This window comes from Salmo trutta, chromosome 1, assembly GCF_901001165.1.
Source record: "Salmo trutta chromosome 1, fSalTru1.1, whole genome shotgun sequence".
Lineage (NCBI taxonomy): Eukaryota > Metazoa > Chordata > Actinopteri > Salmoniformes > Salmonidae > Salmo > Salmo trutta.
In genome coordinates this window covers 1,993,981-2,011,865 of record NC_042957.1, presented here as the reverse complement: position 1 = coordinate 2,011,865, position 17,885 = coordinate 1,993,981, and the positions used below count along the sequence as shown (strand labels likewise).

Here is a 17,885-nt window from a genome sequence, read left to right as displayed (position 1 = left end):
GAAGTCATTTAGCTCGTCTGGTTGGCTCATGTCACTGGGCAGCTCGCGTCTGTATTTCCCTTTGTAGTCTGTAATGGTTTGAAAGCCCTGCCACATCCGACGAGCATCGGATCCGGTGTAGTACGCATAGCGGGAATTTCTTATAAGCGTCCGGGTTAGAGTCCCGCTCCTTGAAAGCGGCAGCTCTACCCTTTTTTTAGCTCAGTGCGGATGTTGCCTGTGATCCATGGCTTCTGGTCGGGGTATGTACGTACAGTCACTATATAGTGCACTACGTTTGACCAGGGCTAACCATTTGGGATGCAGACGTCGTAACCTAGACAAGACACAGTTTCAGTCCACATAGGTTGTGTAATGATTTATGTGGATTAGATTCTGCGGAATCTTGTTCTCAGGATTAGATTCTGTGGATTAAATTCTGCATTCTGCTTTACAACACCCTTGTTTCTGATGATTTGTCCTACGTATCAACCTATGTACTGATAATGAAAACTGTAAGACTGACACGTTTCTCAACATGCTCATAACCTGGCATTGGATTAAAAAAATATATATTTAAAAAAAATGTGCATGTCAAGTTATAGTCAAATATTGAATGGAACATTATATTACCATCTACTATTGTTTCTGTTCAGCACTTCAAAAAGAACAGAAATGTGTATCTTGTATTTTTTGCTATTGGAATAAACAGCAGTTAAAATGACTACCTGGTGAGCCATTATCTAATGCATTGGGGATTAAACTAAATGTGTTCATGGTATTTTCATGGAAACCTTTGATTTGCATGAATGACTCAAGAGTGAAAGATATGTGTGAAACCCCAATTAAGTTCTGAACATTAAAGGCCTGCTCCCAATCTCTCCCCCCCCCCCCGCGACGCTCGAGGGCTCCAGGCTGCCCATCATTACGCACACCTGCCTTCCCCGTCACGCGTATCAGCAATTATTAGACTCACCTGGACTCAATCACCTGTGTCATTACCTCTCCTATATTTGTCAGTTCCCAAGCTCTGTTCCCCGCTGCTGCATTGATTGTCATTTGTCTTTGTATTTCCCAGTTCTGACGCTGTTCCTGTCCTGTTGCGTGTCCGTTCCTAATGAAATGTCAACTCCCCTTTACCTGCTTCTCTACTACAGCGTCGGTCCTGACAATAGGAAACCATTTGGGATAAATTCTGACGAGCGACCACAGTGATGAGCTGCTACTGGTCACTGTTTTAGCTGAGTGACCACAGTGATGAGCTGCTACTGGTCACTGTTTTAGCTGAGTGACCACAGTGATGAGCTGCTACTGGTCACTGTTTTAGCTGAGTGACCACATTAATGAGCTGCTACTGGTCACTGTTTTAGCTGAGTGACCACAGTGATTAGCTGCTGCCGGCCACTGTTTTAGCTGAGTGACCACAGTGATGAGCTGCTACTGGTCACTGTTTTAGCTGAGTGACCACAGTGATGAGCTGCTACTGGTCACTGTTTTAGCTGAGTGACCACATTAATGAGCTGCTACTGGTCACTGTTTTAGCTGAGTGACCACAGTGATGAGCTGCTACTGGTCACTGTTTTAGCTGAGTGACCACATTAATGAGCTGCTACTGGTCACTGTTTTAGCTGAGTGACCACATTAATGAGCTGCTACTGGTCACTGTTTTAGCTGAGTGACCACAGTGATGAGCTGCTACTGGTCACTGTTTTAGCTGAGTGACCACATTAATGAGCTGCTACTGGTCACTGTTTTAGCTGAGGTGACCACATTAATGAGCTGCTACTGGTCACTGTTTTTAGCTGAGTGACCACATTAATGAGCTGCTACTGGTCACTGTTTTAGCTGAGTGACCACATTAATGAGCTGCTACTGGTCACTGTTTTAGCTGAGTGACCACAGTGATGAGCTGCTACTGGTCACTGTTTTAGCTGAGTGATCACATTAATGAGCTGCTACTGGTCACTGTTTTAGCTGAGTGACCACAGTGATGAGCTGCTACTGGTCACTGTTTTAGCTGAGTGACCACATTAATGAGCTGCTACTGGTCACTGTTTTAGCTGAGTGACCACATTAATGAGCTGCTACTGGTCACTGTTTTAGCTGAGTGACCACAGTGATGAGCTGCTACTGGTCACTGTTTTAGCTGAGTGACCACAGTGATGAGCTGCTACTGGCTAATGTTTTAGCTGAGTGACCACAGTGATGAGCTGCTACTGGTCACTGTTTTAGCTGAGTGACCACAGTGATGAGCTGCTACTGGCTAATGTTTTTGCTGAGTGACCACATTGAAGAGCTGCTACTGGGCAACAACTATTTTCTCTCTCTCCCTAGAGAGCGATAGAGAGGGAGATATACGGAGGGAAAGAGAGAGAGAGAGAGGGGATATCCGAGGGATGAAGAGACTCTGTCCTCCAGTAAACACAGGAGAGGAGAAGGCATAATTCATGTATAAAGCAGACTGTGAAAAAACAGTTGCTTTAAAGTGGATAGAGATAGTGAGGAGTGGTGTGTGTGTGTGTCCGTCTGTGTATGTGTGTGTGTGTGTCCGTGTGTGTATGTGTGTGTGTGTGTGTGTGTGTGTGCTGCGTGCATGCGTGTGTGTGTCTGTGTGTGCGCGTGTGTGTGTGTGTGTGTGTGTGTGTGTATGTGCTGCGTGCGTGTGTGTGTGTGTGTGTGTGTGTGTGTGTGTGTGTGTGTGTGTGTGTGTGTGTGTGTGTGTGTGTGTGTGTGTGTGTGTGTAAGGGCGGTAACTTGGAGAGTAAGGCAGAGGGCCGAGATAGAGGCATTGTTCCAAAGATGACCTCACCTCCGGGTTACATCCAGAGAGGGAGGGACTGACCGGAGCAGCCCTGCCCAGAACAGAGCTCTCTCAGTGGGGGAGAGAGGAGCATGGCCCTGCCTCACTGACCACTTAGACTGCCAGAAAAATGCAGGAAGGGAAGGGGAGGGGAGGGGAGGACAGGGGATTTGGCAAGGGTTCTACATGGATCCTAACAGAGGGTTCTATATGGAACCCAAAAGGGTTCTTCAAAGGGTTTTCCTATGGGGACAACCGCAGAGACCTTTTAGGTTCTAGATAGTTCCAACACAGTTGGAACACAGAACATAGTTCCAATGGGGCGGCAGGTAGCCTAGTGGTTAGAGCGTTGGACTAGTAACCAGCAGGTAGCCTAGTGGTTAGAGCGTTGGACTAGTAACCAGCAGGTAGCTTAGTGGTTAGAGCGTTGGACTAGTAACCAGCAGGTAGCCTAGTGGTTAGAGCGTTGGACTAGTAACCAGCAGGTAGCCTAGTGGTTAGAGCGTTGGACTAGTAACCAGCAGGTAGCCTAGCGGTTAGAGCGTTGGACTAGTAACCAGCAGGTAGCCTAGTGGTTAGAGCGTTGGACTAGTAACCAGCAGGTAGCCTAGTGGTTAGAGCGTTGGACTAGTAACCAGCAGGTAGGTTAGTGGTTAGAGCGTTGGACTATGAACCAGCAGGTAGCCTAGTGGTTAGAGCGTTGGACTAGTAACCAGCAGGTAGCTTAGTGGTTAGAGCGTTGGACTAGTAACCAGCAGGTAGCCTAGTGGTTAGAGCGTTGGACTAGTAACCAGCCGGTAGCCTAGTGGTTAGAGCGTTGGACTAGTAACCAGCAGGTAGCCTAGTGGTTAGAGCGTTGGACTAGTAACCAGCAGGTAGCCTAGTGGTTTAGAGCGTTGGACTAGTAACCAGCAGGTAGCCTAGTGGTTAGAGCGTTGGACTAGTAACCAGCAGGTAGCCTAGTGGTTAGAGCGTTGGACTAGTAACCAGCAGGTAGCCTAGTGGTTAGAGCGTTGGACTAGTAACCAGCAGGTAGCCTAGCGGTTAGAGCGTTGGACTAGTAACCAGCAGGTAGCCTAGTGGTTAGAGCGTTGGACTAGTAACCAGCAGGTAGCCTAGTGGTTAGAGCGTTGGACTAGTAACCAGCAGGTAGGTTAGTGGTTAGAGCGTTGGACTATGAACCAGCAGGTAGCCTAGTGGTTAGAGCGTTGGACTAGTAACCAGCAGGTAGCTTAGTGGTTAGAGCGTTGGACTAGTAACCAGCAGGTAGCCTAGTGGTTAGAGCGTTGGACTAGTAACCGAAAGGTTGCAAGATCGAATCCCCGAGCTGACAAGGGGAAGAAAAAAAATAAATAAGAAAAAATAACAATCTGTCATTCTGCCCCTGAACAAGGCAGTTAATCCACTGTTCCTAGGCCGTCATTGAAAATGAGAATTTGTTCTTAACTGACTTGCCTATTTAATAAAAATAAAACACTGCTATCTCTTAAAAATGGTTGTCCAAAAATGTGCAATGTCTCTTCTCAAAAATAGTAACTCCTAAAAAAAAGGCCTCTTGCATAAAATCAGTCAATTAACAGTATCATAATTTCCAACAGTCAAAACTCATCCATTTGTAGCCTCTGTCGTCGAGTCTGCCTTTGTAGTTGATTCAGGTAGATACAATACAGTGTTAGTATTGGAGTCAGGTAGATATCAGTGTTAGTATTGGAGTCAGGTAGGTATCAGTGTTAGTATTGGAGTCAGGTAGATATCAGTGTTAGTATTGGAGTCAGGTAGATATCAGTGTTAGTATTGGAGTCAGGTAGATATCAGTGTTAGTATTGGTATCAGTGTTAGTATTGGAGTCAGGTAGATATTGGAGTCAGGAAGGTATCAGTGTTATTATTGGAGTCAGGAAGGTATCAGTGTTATTATTGGAGTCAGGTAGATATCAGTGTTAGTATTGGAGTCAGGTAGATATCAGTGTTAGTATTGGTATCAGTGTTAGTATTGGAGTCAGGTAGATATTGGAGTCAGGAAGGTATCAGTGTTATTATTGGAGTCAGGAAGGTATCAGTGTTATTATTGGAGTCAGGTAGATATCAGTGTTAGTATTGGAGTCAGGTAGATATTGGAGTCAGGTAGATATCGGTGTTAGTATTGGAGTCAGGTAGGTATTGGAGTCAGGTAGATATCAGTGTTAGTATTGGAGTCAGGTAGATATTGGAGTCAGGTAGATATCAGTGTTAGTATTGGAGTCAGGTAGATATTGGAGTCAGGTAGATATTGGAGTCAGGTAGATAGCAGTGTTAGTATTGGAGTCAGGTAGATATCAGTGTTAGTATTGGAGTCAGGTAGATATCAGTGTTAGTATTGGAGTCAGGTAGGTATCAGTGTTAGTATTGGAGTCAGGTAGATATCAGTGTTAGTATTGGAGTCAGGTAGATATCAGTGTTAGTATTGGAGTCAGGTAGATATCAGTGTTAGTATTGGTATCAGTGTTAGTATTGGAGTCAGGTAGATATTGGAGTCAGGAAGGTATCAGTGTTATTATTGGAGTCAGGAAGGTATCAGTGTTATTATTGGAGTCAGGTAGATATCAGTGTTAGTATTGGAGTCAGGTAGATATCAGTGTTAGTATTGGTATCAGTGTTAGTATTGGAGTCAGGTAGATATTGGAGTCAGGAAGGTATCAGTGTTATTATTGGAGTCAGGAAGGTATCAGTGTTATTATTGGAGTCAGGTAGATATCAGTGTTAGTATTGGAGTCAGGTAGATATTGGAGTCAGGTAGATATCGGTGTTAGTATTGGAGTCAGGTAGGTATTGGAGTCAGGTAGATATCAGTGTTAGTATTGGAGTCAGGTAGATATTGGAGTCAGGTAGATATCAGTGTTAGTATTGGAGTCAGGTAGATATTGGAGTCAGGTAGATATTGGAGTCAGGTAGATAGCAGTGTTAGTATTGGAGTCAGGTAGATATCAGTGTTAGTATTGGAGTCAGGTAGATATCAGTGTTATTATTGGAGTCAGGTAGATATCAGTGTTAGTATTGGAGTCAGGTAGATATCAGTGTTAGTATTGGAGTCAGGTAGATATTGGAGTCAGGTAGATATCAGTGTTAGTATTGGAGTCAGGTAGATATTGGAGTCAGGTAGATATCAGTGTTAGTATTGGAGTCAGGTAGATATCAGTGTTAGTATTGGAGTCAGGTAGATATCAGTGTTAGTATTGGAGTCAGGTAGATATCAGTGTTAGTATTGGAGTCAGGTAGATATCAGTGTTAGTATTGGAGTCAGGTAGGTATCAGTGTTAGTGTTGGAGTCAGGTAGATATTGGAGTCAGGTAGATATCAGTGTTAGTGTTGGAGTCAGGTAGATATCAGTGTTAGTATTGGAGTCAGGTAGGTATCAGTGTTAGTGTTGGAGTCAGGTAGATATCAGTGTTAGTATTGGAGTCAGGTAGATATCAGTGTTAGTATTGGAGTCAGGTAGGTATCAGTGTTAGTGTTGGAGTCAGGTAGATATTGGAGTCAGGTAGATATCAGTGTTAGTGTTGGAGTCAGGTAGATATCAGTGTTAGTATTGGAGTCAGGTAGATATCAGTGTTAGTGTTGGAGTCAGGTAGATATCAGTGTTAGTATTGGACTCAGGTAGATATTGGAGTCAGGTAGATATCAGTGTTAGTATTGGAGTCAGGTAGATATCAGTGTTAGTATTGGAGTCAGGTAGGTATCAGTGTTAGTATTGGAGTCAGGTAGGTATCAGTGTTAGTGTTGGAGTCAGGTAGATATTGGAGTCAGGTAGATATCAGTGTTAGTATTGGAGTTAGGTAGATATCAGTGTTAGTATTGGAGTCAGGTAGGTATCAGTGTTAGCATTGGAGTCAGGTAGATATCTTCAACGTTACCTCATACCCTGCATAATCATAACTTATCCAAAGTAACATTACAGAAGTGAAGTTGATACGTAGATGATAACTTTGTGGGACGAGAGAGTAAAAAAAATACTTAACTTTTAGATTGTCGTTTGTGTTTTTGGGGTGACCAGTATTCAGAGACAGGCATGGATACGGGCTCGGTGCTTCCTAGAAGCAGGCAGCCATCGGAGAGCTTTGTGTCCGCACCTTCGGATGCGAGGAGAGAGGCTCGCTCATTTCCTGGACACAATCAAGAGTGGAAAGAAATGGCAGGAATGTCACCTCTCAAAATGAGTTGCAGCATATCATTGGGTGAACAAGCTTAATAGATAGCATACGTTTAGGACATTCACATGGGTAGCACTTGTGAGAATTTAGGACATGCGGTATTGGTAGCACGTGTGAGATTTCACTCTTCAACTATTGAACACAGCACACAGTGAATAGGTTGGCACAGCAAACGTATTTCAAAATATGTGAACACAGCAAATGTGGGCAGAACAAGCAAGGAGGTGAGCAGAGCAAAGCACGAGCTAGCAATATCCTATTTTTTCCCGTTCTAGCATGCATCTGCATATTTCCATTAGGGAACTCCCACTCTGTGAAGTGCACATGTGCAACAACTCAAATTGGCCTTTGCACTCCTAAACAAAACAATACAAAAAAAAAAAAATTGGTCAAAGGGTAAAGTCTACTTTGGCAAAGGGTAAAGTCTACAAAAAGTAATCCACTCTGTTCGTAACAGACTCTAGTTTGGGGAACAGAAAACTGTACTGAGATCAAATGTTTCATCGATGAGAAAATGTGCAGAATGTCGGCCAAAATCCATCTCCTTACATCTTATCTCACTGCCGGCCACTGGGCTTCCTCTCACTACCATATTTGGTAGGGAGAGGAAACGGCAAAAGCGGATGCTTCAAATTTATATATCCAGTGAAATATCTGTCTCATTGTTCTATCCTCCTGGTCCCAGGTTCACAAAACCTTCTTAAGAATAAATGTCTTCTTAACTGTCATTTTTTCCTTAACTATAGACTTTAAAAAAAAAAAAGTTAAGCAAAGTTGTTATTCCTCAAAAAGATTATTGGAGAAAAAAAATTGCGTTATTTCTTATGTTTCTCCTTAAGCAAAAAGTTAAGAAGAAATTAGATTATTGAAAATCAAGTTCTTGGAAAGCTTGTTGTTAATTCCAAGATAGCTGAACCCTTGCCTTAAACTCTGGGCAGTGACAGAAAAATCTTATGAAAGCAATTGAACATGTTAAATTCACTGACAAACTTCCTATGAAAGTTTCAGTATTGATTATTTTAAACCCAAGAACATGTTTTAGAACAGTATGATAACATGATTGCCATTACAAGCTAGATAGCTGGCTAAATCGATTGCCTAGTAACAAACATCTTAAGATTTATTAGAAGATGTTTGAGAAGTTCGTAAGAAAATCATTAAATCTTAAGACATTGTTGAAGAATTGCACGTTCAAACGACTTGTTTTTTCTTAAGATGCTTCTTAAGTTTTTGCATAAGAAATGTTTTGTGAATCTGGGCCCTGATTCCTGGTTACAAGCAAAAACTCAAACAGGAAGTACCAATGGTGCGCTCAATTACAGGCAACATCTGCACTGAGCTAAAGGCTAGATCTTCCACTTTCAAGGAGCGGGACACTAATCCAGACGCTTATAAGAAATCCCACTATGACCTCTGACTAGCCATCAATCAGGCAAAGCATCAATACAGGACTAAGATCGAATCCTACTACGCCAGCTCTGCAAAATATCACAGATTACAAAGGGAAAGCCATAAATTTCACAGATTACAAAGGGAAAGCCATAAATATTACAGATTACAAAGGGAAACCCATACGCAAGCTGCCCAGTGACGTGAGCCTACCAGATGAGTTAAAAGCCTTCTATGATCACGTCGAGGCAAGCAACACCGAACCATGCATGACAGCACCAGTTGTTCCAGACGACTGTGTGCTCTCTCTCTCCACAGCCAATGTGAGTAAGCCCTTTAAACAGGTTAACATTAACAAGGCCTTGGGGCCAGATGGAATTCCAGGATGCGTACTCAGAGCATGCGGTGACCAGCTGGCAAGTGTCTTCACATGTCATTTTCAACCTCTCCCTGACCCAGTCTGTTATACCTACATGTTTCTAGAGAACCACCATAGTCCCTGTGCCCAATAACGCCAAGGTAACCTGTCTAAATGACTATCGCCTCGTAGCATCTACATCTGTAGCCATGAAATGCATTGAAAGGCTATTCATGGCTCACATTAACACCATCATCCCAGACCCCCTGGACCCAGTCTAATTTACATACCGCCCCAACAAATCCACAGATGACACAGTCTCTATTGCACTCTCCACCTATCGCACTTCAATCACTAAGCTAAGGACCCTGGGACTAAACACCTCCCTTTGCAACAGGATCCTTGACTTCTAACGGCCACCTCCCAGGTGCTGAGGGTAGGCAACAACACATCCGTCACGCTGACCCTCAACATGGGGGCTCCTCAGGGGTGCATGCTGAGTCCCTTCCTGTACTCACTGTTCACCCAGGACTTTATGGCCGTGCACAACGCCAACACCGTCATTACGTTTGCTGACAACATGACTGTGCTAGGCTTGATCACTGACAACGATGAGACAGCCTATAGGGAGGATTTCAGAGACCTGGCAGTGTGGTGCCAGGAAAACAACCTCTTACGTAGACACCTGAAACCCCACCTCTTTAAGGAATACCTGGGATAGGATGAAGTAATCCTTCTAACCCCCCCCCCCCCCAAAAAGATATAGATGTACTATTGTAAAGTGGTTGTTCCACTGGATATCATAAGGGGAATGCACCAATTTGTAAGTCGCTCTGGATAACAATTGTCAATGACTCCAGCTGCCCAAGTCAAAAACTATTCTCTCTGCCACCCGCTCGACAAGCGGTAACCGGTGCACCAAATATGCATTGACACGCTTTTGCTCTTTTGACTCATCACATACGCTGCTGCTACTGCTTATTATCTATGCCGTTGCCTAGTTACTTTAGCCCTACCTATTAGTGTTGCTAACATCAAGGCGGTGACCCGATCCTGTAGGGTCATGCTATACAACATTCGTAGAGTACGACCCTGCCTTACACAGGAAGCGGCGCAGGTCCTAATCCAGGCACTTGTCATCTCCCGTCTGGATTACTGCAACTCGCTGTTGGCTGGGCTCCCTGCCTGTGCCATTAAACCCCTACAACTCATCCAGAACGCCGCAGCCCGTCTGGTGTTCAACCTTCCCAAGTTCTCTCACGTCACCCCGCTCCTCCGCACACTCCACTGGCTTCCAGTTGAAGCTCGCATCTGCTACAAGACCATGGTGCTTGCCTACGGAGCTGTGAGGGGAACGGCACCTCCGTACCTTCAGGCTCTGATCAGGCCCTACACCCAAACAAGGGCACTGCATTCATCCACCTCTGGCCTGCTGGCCTCTCTACCTCTGCGGAAGCACAGTTCCCGCTCAGCCCAGTCAAAACTGTTCGCTGCTCTGGCACCCAAATGGTGGAACAAGCTCCCTCACGACGCCAGGACAGCAGAGTCAATCACCACCTTCCGTAGACACCTGAAACCCCACCTCTTTAAGGAATACCTGGGATAGGATATAGTAATCCCTCTAACCCCCCCCCCAAAAAAATAGATATAGATGTACTATTGTAAAGTGGTTGTTCCACTGGATATCTTCATGTGAATGCACCAATTTGTAAGTCGCTCTGGATAAGAGCGTCTGCTAAATGACGTAAATGTAAATGTAAATGTTGCACCGGGCTAGAACATGAAAAACGGTAAAATGTTGGAATTTGTGTTACTTTCAGTACTTCTGTCAAATGTGTCTTACGGATCAAGCCTTTCCATATCAGTGCAGCCGACCCGTTATTATAATACACACTGAGTCTGGGCTGCATCATGTTAGCTCCACTAACTCACTGCTAGCCTGTACTGGGAGTCTGGGCTGCATCATGTTAGCTCTACTAACTCACTGCTAGCCTGGGAGTCTGGGCTGCATCATGTTAGCTCCACTAACTCACTGCTAGCCTGTACTGGGAGTCTGGGCTGCATCATGTTAGCTCTACTAACTCACTGCTAGCCTGGGAGTCTGCGCTGCATCATGTTAGCTCTACTAACTCACTGCTAGCCTGTACTGGGAGTCTGGGCTGCATCATGTTAGCTCTACTAACTCACTGCTAGCCTGGGAGTCTGGGCTGCATCATGTTAGCTCCACTAACTCACTGCTAGCCTGGGAGTCTGGGCTGCATCATGTTAGCTCCACTAACTCACTGCTAGCCTGGCAGTCTGGGCTGCACCATGTTAGCTCTACTAACTCACTGCTAGCCTGGGAGTCTGGGCTGCATCATGTTAGCTCCACTAACTCACTGCTAGCCTGGGAGTCTGGACTGCATCATGTTAGCTCTACTAACTCACTGCTAGCCTGTACTGGGAGTCTGGGCTGCATCATGTTAGCTCTACTAACTCACTGCTAGCCTGGGAGTCTGGGCTGCATCATGTTAGCTCTACTAACTCACTGCTAGCCTGGGAGTCTGGGCTGCATCATGTTAGCTCCACTAACTCACTGCTAGCCTGGGAGTCTGGACTGCATCATGTTAGCTCCACTAACTCACTGCTAGCCTGGGAGTCTGGGCTGCATCATGTTAGCTCCACTAACTCACTGCTAGCCTGGGAGTCTGGGCTGTATCATGTTAGCTCCACTAACTCACTGCTAGCCTGGGAGTCTGGGCTGCATCATGTTAGCTCCACTAACTCACTGCTAGCCTGGGAGTCTGGGCTGCATCATGTTAGCTCCACTAACTCACTGCTAGCCTGGGAGTCTGGGCTGTATCATGTTAGCTCTACTAACTCACTGCTAGCCTGGGAGTCTGGGCTGCATCATGTTAGCTCTACTAACTCACTGCTAGCCTGGGAGTCTGGGCTGCATCATGTTAGCACCACTAACTCACTGCTAGCCTGGGAGTCTGGGCTGCATCATGTTAGCTCTACTAACTCACTGCTAGCCTGTACTGGGAGTCTGGGCTGCATCATGTTAGCTCCACTAACTCACTGCTAGCCTGGGAGTCTGGGCTGCATCATGTTAGCTCTACTAACTCACTGCTAGCCTGGGAGTCTGGGCTGCATCATGTTAGCTCCACTAACTCACTGCTAGCCTGGGAGTCTGGGCTGCATCATGTTAGCTCTACTAACTCACTGCTAGCCTGTACTGGGAGTCTGGGCTGCATCATGTTAGCTCCACTAACTCACTGCTAGCCTGGGAGTCTGGGCTGCATCATGTTAGCTCTACTAACTCACTGCTAGCCTGGGAGTCGGCTGCATCATGTTAGCTCCACTAACTCACTGCTAGCCTGGGAGTCGGCTGCATCATGTTAGCTCCCCTAACTCACTGCTAGCCTGGGAGTCGGCTGCATCATGTTAGCTCCACTAACTCACTGCTAGCCTGGGAGTCGGCTGCATCATGTTAGCTCCACTAACTCACTGCTAGCCTGGGAGTCTGGGCTGCATCATGTTAGCTCCACTAACTCACTGCTAGCCTGGGAGTCGGCTGCATCATGTTAGCTCCACTAACTCACTGCTAGCCTGGGAGTCGGCTGCATCATGTTAGCTCCACTAACTCACTGCTAGCCTGGGAGTCTGGGCTGCATCATGTTAGCTCCCCTAACTCACTGCTAGCCTGGGAGTCGGCTGCATCATGTTAGCTCCACTAACTCACTGCTAGCCTGGGAGTCTGGGCTGCATCATGTTAGCTCCACTAACTGCACAGAAGTTATTAACACACTTGAATAATGCAACACGGCATGAATAAATGTTAAACTGTTAATTCCAATGTCACTACAGGCTAGAACACGTTACAATGGAAGACCATACCGGTCGCTTCCATCTTTTGTAGGCCAACGTTCCTTGTTAGCTGAGATCTAAATTCAATACCCTGTTTCTTTGTTTGTGATCATATGTGAATCATAACGCAAAATATGCTGATTTCAAAGCTGATTGCTACTAAAAACTGTATTCGTTCACTCATTCGGTTTTTCTCTCGGATCTCTCTCCCAAAGAGATATCGAAGTGACTGCCTCGTGAATGATGTCATTACTGGTGAAACTAGAAGTCATCTAATTTTTACATAAGAAACTTTCTTCTATGGAAATTATGATCAGTACAATACAATAAGTCCCTAATGGAAGGGAAACGGATTGATTGTCATCTGTAGCCCCATGAAAATCAGCCAAAACCAGCTCAGTGACTCAATGCATTCACACGTTCCTATTGAATAATATGTATTCGCTTGTATTGCGGATAGCCCTAGACTACATCTTGATTTACCCAGTTTATCAATAAAGATTTACCATTCAAATGAAGTATTATCATTATGTAGTTAGATAAGTAAAACAACCAAAAAAATGTAAGAAAAGAAAGTCAAATGTATAATGTAGAATTGATTCATTAATTCATAGATGGTAGTCACTGCAAAATGTTGATTTAATTTTTTTGGGGGGGAATGTAATGCTATTGAACTCAAAAGATGCCCAACGATTGAGTGGCTGAGTTTATCTGTCTGGATCAAGTGTCATTCTGGGACTGTGGCTAATATGGCTTTATTTTTGCCATGGTATCGTTTTGCTATCGAGTATCGTGATGTTATCGAGTATTGTGATACTAAACTTGGTATCAGTATAGATGTCAAAATGCTGGTATCGTGACAATGTACATATCTACCTCAATTACCTCGTACCGCTGTACATTGACTCTGTACTTGTATTCTGTGTATATAGCCAAGTTATCATTGACTCAGTACTGGTACCCTGTGTATATAGCCAAGTTATCATTGACTCAGTACTGGTACCCTGTGTATATAGCCATGTTATCATAGACTCAGTACTGGTACCCTGTGAATATAGCCAAGTTATCATTGACTCAGTACTGGTACCCTGTGAATATAGCCAAGTTATCATTGACTCAGTACTGGTACCCTGTGTATATAGCCATGTTATCATAGACTCAGTACTGGTACCCTGTGTATTTAGCCAAGTTATCATTGACTCAGTACTGGTACCCTGTGTATATAGCCATGTTATCATAGACTCAGTACTGGTACCCTGTGAATATAGCCAAGTTATCATTGACTCAGTACTGGTACCCTGTGTATATAGCCAAGTTCTCATTGACTCAGTACTGGTACCCTGTGTATATAGCCAAGTTATCATGGACTCTGTACTGGTACCCTGTGTATATAGCCAAGTTATCATTGACTCTGTACTGGTACCCTGTGTATATAGCCAAGTTATCATTGACTCAGTACTGGTACCCTGTGTATATAGCCAAGTTATCATTGACTCAGTACTGGTACCCTGTGTATATAGCCAAGTTATCATTGACTCTGTACTGGTACCCTGTGTATATAGCCAAGTTATCATTGACTCAGTACTGGTACCCTGTGTATTTAGCCAAGTTATCATTACTCATTGTGTATTTCTTCAAGTAAATGTTTCACTGTTAGTCTACACTCGTTGTTTACGAAACATGTGACAAATAACATTTGATTTGACACTAATGCACTGTCTTACCATTTGTAGAGGCTTTTTGGGAAGTGTATTATGCTTAAGTGTGTCGACATCATTTAGTGACTTTGTCACTTTTCTTACTTTTTTAAAACTTTTCGTAAAAAAAAATGTTGTCCCTCGGACAGATTTGAATTCATAAGAGGAGAGATTTCGTCTAAAGTTTTATAAAAACAGCCTGTGGTGTACGCAGAAGCTGGTTTCTTGAGAAATGCATATTTTACAGAGAATGTCTTACTGTTATTAAATTCCAACTGATTTTGAGACAGTGTTAGGGTTACTTCCCAAATAGCACCCTATTCCCTATGAGCCCTCTGGTCAAAAGTAGTGCACTATAAAGGAAATAGGGTGCCATTTGGGACTGACACTAGCTATCCAGAGAGACTGAATGATGGTTTATATCCCCTGGGTATCTCTTTGAGAAATGAGCTCTGTCACGCACACACACACATGCACACACACACACACACACACACACACACATACACACACACACACACACACACACACACACACACACACACACACACACACACACACACACACACACACACACACACACACACACACACACACACAGCTAATGGTTAGTGTAGCAGAGTAAACAGAGAGATGAGAGGTTTACAGATTCATCATAATTCACTAGAAGAATATATGTGAATGAGTGGGAATGAACAATGAGGGTTGACCAGCGTGACCATGCTGACTATAAGACATCAACGTCACCCTGTGTTGCTGTCACCCTTCACTCCTCTTTCAGAGCGAGAGAGAGGGAGAGAGCGGGAGGGAGAGGGAGAGAGGGGGAGAGAGAGGAGAGCAGGGATAGAGGGGGAGAGAGAAGAGCGGGGAGAAAGAGGAGAGGGGGGAGCGAGAGAGAGGAGAGCAGGGATAGAGGGGGAGAGAGAAGAGCGGGGAGAAAGAGGAGAGAGGAGGGAGCGAGAGGAGAGAGAGAGAAGCAGAGTGGGAGGAGGGACATAGCATCAACTGCAGCATAAAAATGAGAGAGGGGAGGGGTGATGAGGGAGGAGTGAGGAGAGAGGGAGGGAATGAAGGAGAGAGAGAAGGAGAGATGGAGAGAGGGAAGGAGCATGTTGTTCACTGTAGAGCTTTCATTGATAAAGTAGCTCTCGCCTCGCGCTGCTCTCTGTCTGCAGCTGGAGTTGTACGGATGGACCCAGCGTCAACAGCACAGCACACTCTCTCTCTCTCTCTCTCTCTTTCCCTTGCAACCCTACAGAGCTCAGCCTGCAACAGAAACAACAAAGCAACAAAACCACAGCTAGCAGAGCAGATGCACAGGGACCATAACAGCAGATCTGGGACCAGCTGATGCACAGGGACCATAACAGCAGTTCTGGGACCAGCTGATCAGGGACCATAACAGCAGATATGGGACCAGTAGATGCACAGGGACCATAACAGCAGATCTGGGACCAGCAGATGATCAGGGACCATAACAGCAGATCTGGGACCAGCTGATCAGGGACCATAACAGCAGATCTGGGACCAGCTGATCAGGGACCATAACAGCAGAATCTGGGACCAGGATAGCAAGAGGTAAGACAGAAACACACACACACACACACACACACACACACACACACACACACACACACACACACACACACACACACACACACACACACACACACACACACACACACACACACACACACACACACACACACACACACACAGACAAGAACATACATGCTCGTACCGGTAGGTAAACAAAGACAGAAACATGAGCATGGACACACACTCACACGCAATGAGCAATCCAATCTTTGTCTCAATCACGCTGTCTCTGCAGTCGCATCAGCAAGGAACACTCCACTCCTGTCTCAAACAGGGACAGGGTCTACAGAAGGCTAGTCTGCTATCTCTCTCTCTCACTCTCTCTATTCTCCCTTTCTCTCTCTATTATCCCTCTCCCCCTCTCTCTTTCTCTCTCCTCCTTCCCCCTCTCTCTATTCTCCCTCCCCTCTCTCTCTCTCTCTCTCTCTCTCTCTCTCCTTACCACTCTCTCTTTTCCCCTCTCCCTATAACTATCTATTTGTTTTGTTCTCTTTATCTCTGTATCCCCCTGTTTCTCTCAGACTCCTCTCACTCATCTCTTATTACTCTCCCCCTCTCTCTCTCTCTCTCTCTCTCTCAGCCTGTCAATCCGTCACGCTGGGCTCTACCGAGGCTAGTGTTCTACCACTGGCCAACATGAAGCTGCTGAACGGAGGAGGAGGAGGAGGAGGAGGAGGAGGAGGAGAAGAAGAAGGAAGAGGAGGAAGAGGACGAGGAGGAGGAGGAGAAGGACGAGGAGGAGGAGGAGAGAAGAATGCATTCTCCTTCAAAAAGTGTTCTGCTTTTCAGTATGTGAAGAGAAAGGTGAGCTCCAACAATACAGATGATGTAATAGAGGAAGTTCTGTACGAGACAATGCAATAACATTTCAATTTAATCCTCCAGAAAAGATAAAAACAAATATTAAAACAAATATTATGGTTAAACTCAAATATATTGATTGATTCAAAAAAAAAAAATCTTTATGGAAAAATATATTTATTAATGATATTATGAATAGAAATGGTGGAGTTATGTGGCTGTCGAAAATGTACAGAGCATTCATAAAGTATTCAGACCCCTTGACTTCTTCCATGTTACAGCCTTATTCTAAATTTGATTAAATTGTTTTCCCTCCCCCATCAATCTACACACAATGCCCCATAGTGTCAAAGCAAAAACAGGTTTTTTGACATTTTTCCAAATTTATAAAATAAAAAAACCTCAAATATCACGTTTAAATAAGTATTCAGACCCTTTACTCAGTACTTTGTTGAAGCACCTTTGGCAGCGATTACAGCCTCGAGTCTTCTTGGGTATAACGCTATAAACTTGGCACACCTGTATTTGGGGAGTTTCTACCATTTTTCTCTGCAGATCCTCTCAAGCTCTGTCAGGTTGGATAGGGAGCATCGCTGCACAGCTATTTTCAGGTCTCTCCAGAGATGTTCGTATGGGTTCAAGTCCGGGCTCTGGCTGGGCCACTCAAGGGCATTCTGAGACTTGTCCCGAAGCCACTCCTACGTTGTCTTGGCTGTGTGCTTAGGATCGTTGTCCTGCTGGAAGGTGAACCTTTGCCCCAGTCTGAGGTCTCGAGCGCTCTGGAGCAGGTTTTCAAGGATCTCTCTGTACTTTGCACCGTTCATCTTTCCTCCAATCCTGACTAGTCTCCCAGTCCCTGCTGCTGAAAAACATCCCCACAGCATGATGCCACCACCACCATGCATCACGGCAGGGATGCTATTGGCCAGGTGATGAGCGGTGCCTGGTTTCCTCCAGACGTGACGCTTGGCTTTCAGGGCAAAGAGTTCAATCTTGGTTTCATCAGACCAGAGAATCTTGTTTCTCATGGTCTGAGAGTCTTTAGGTGTCTTCTGACAAACTCCAAGCAGGCTGTCATGTGCCTTTTACTGAGGAGTGGCTTCCATCTGGTCACTCTACCATAAAGGCCTAATTGGTGGAGTGCTGCAGAGATGGTTGTCCTTCTGGAAGTTTCTCCCATCTCCACAGAGGAACTCTGGAGCTCTATCACAGTGACTATCGGGTTCT

At 45.0% G+C, this 17,885-nt stretch overlaps 1 long non-coding RNA gene across 15 annotated transcripts; it reads left to right on the top strand.

Annotated features, from left to right (window-relative positions):
• Window positions 1–4,215: 4,215 nt before the first annotated feature.
• On the top strand, window positions 4,216–7,350 carry LOC115147526 (uncharacterized). 15 transcript variants are annotated; one of them, XR_003866510.1, is made up of 3 exons: window positions 4,216–4,583; window positions 4,706–5,688; window positions 5,735–7,350. It is a non-coding gene; the product is annotated as an uncharacterized LOC115147526 (long non-coding RNA). The 15 variants fall into 15 exon arrangements; XR_003866577.1 differs by having other exon boundaries at window positions 4,216–4,599; window positions 4,936–5,688; XR_003866422.1 differs by having other exon boundaries at window positions 4,216–4,872; window positions 4,936–5,688.
• The last annotated feature ends 10,535 nt before the right edge of the window (window positions 7,351–17,885 follow it).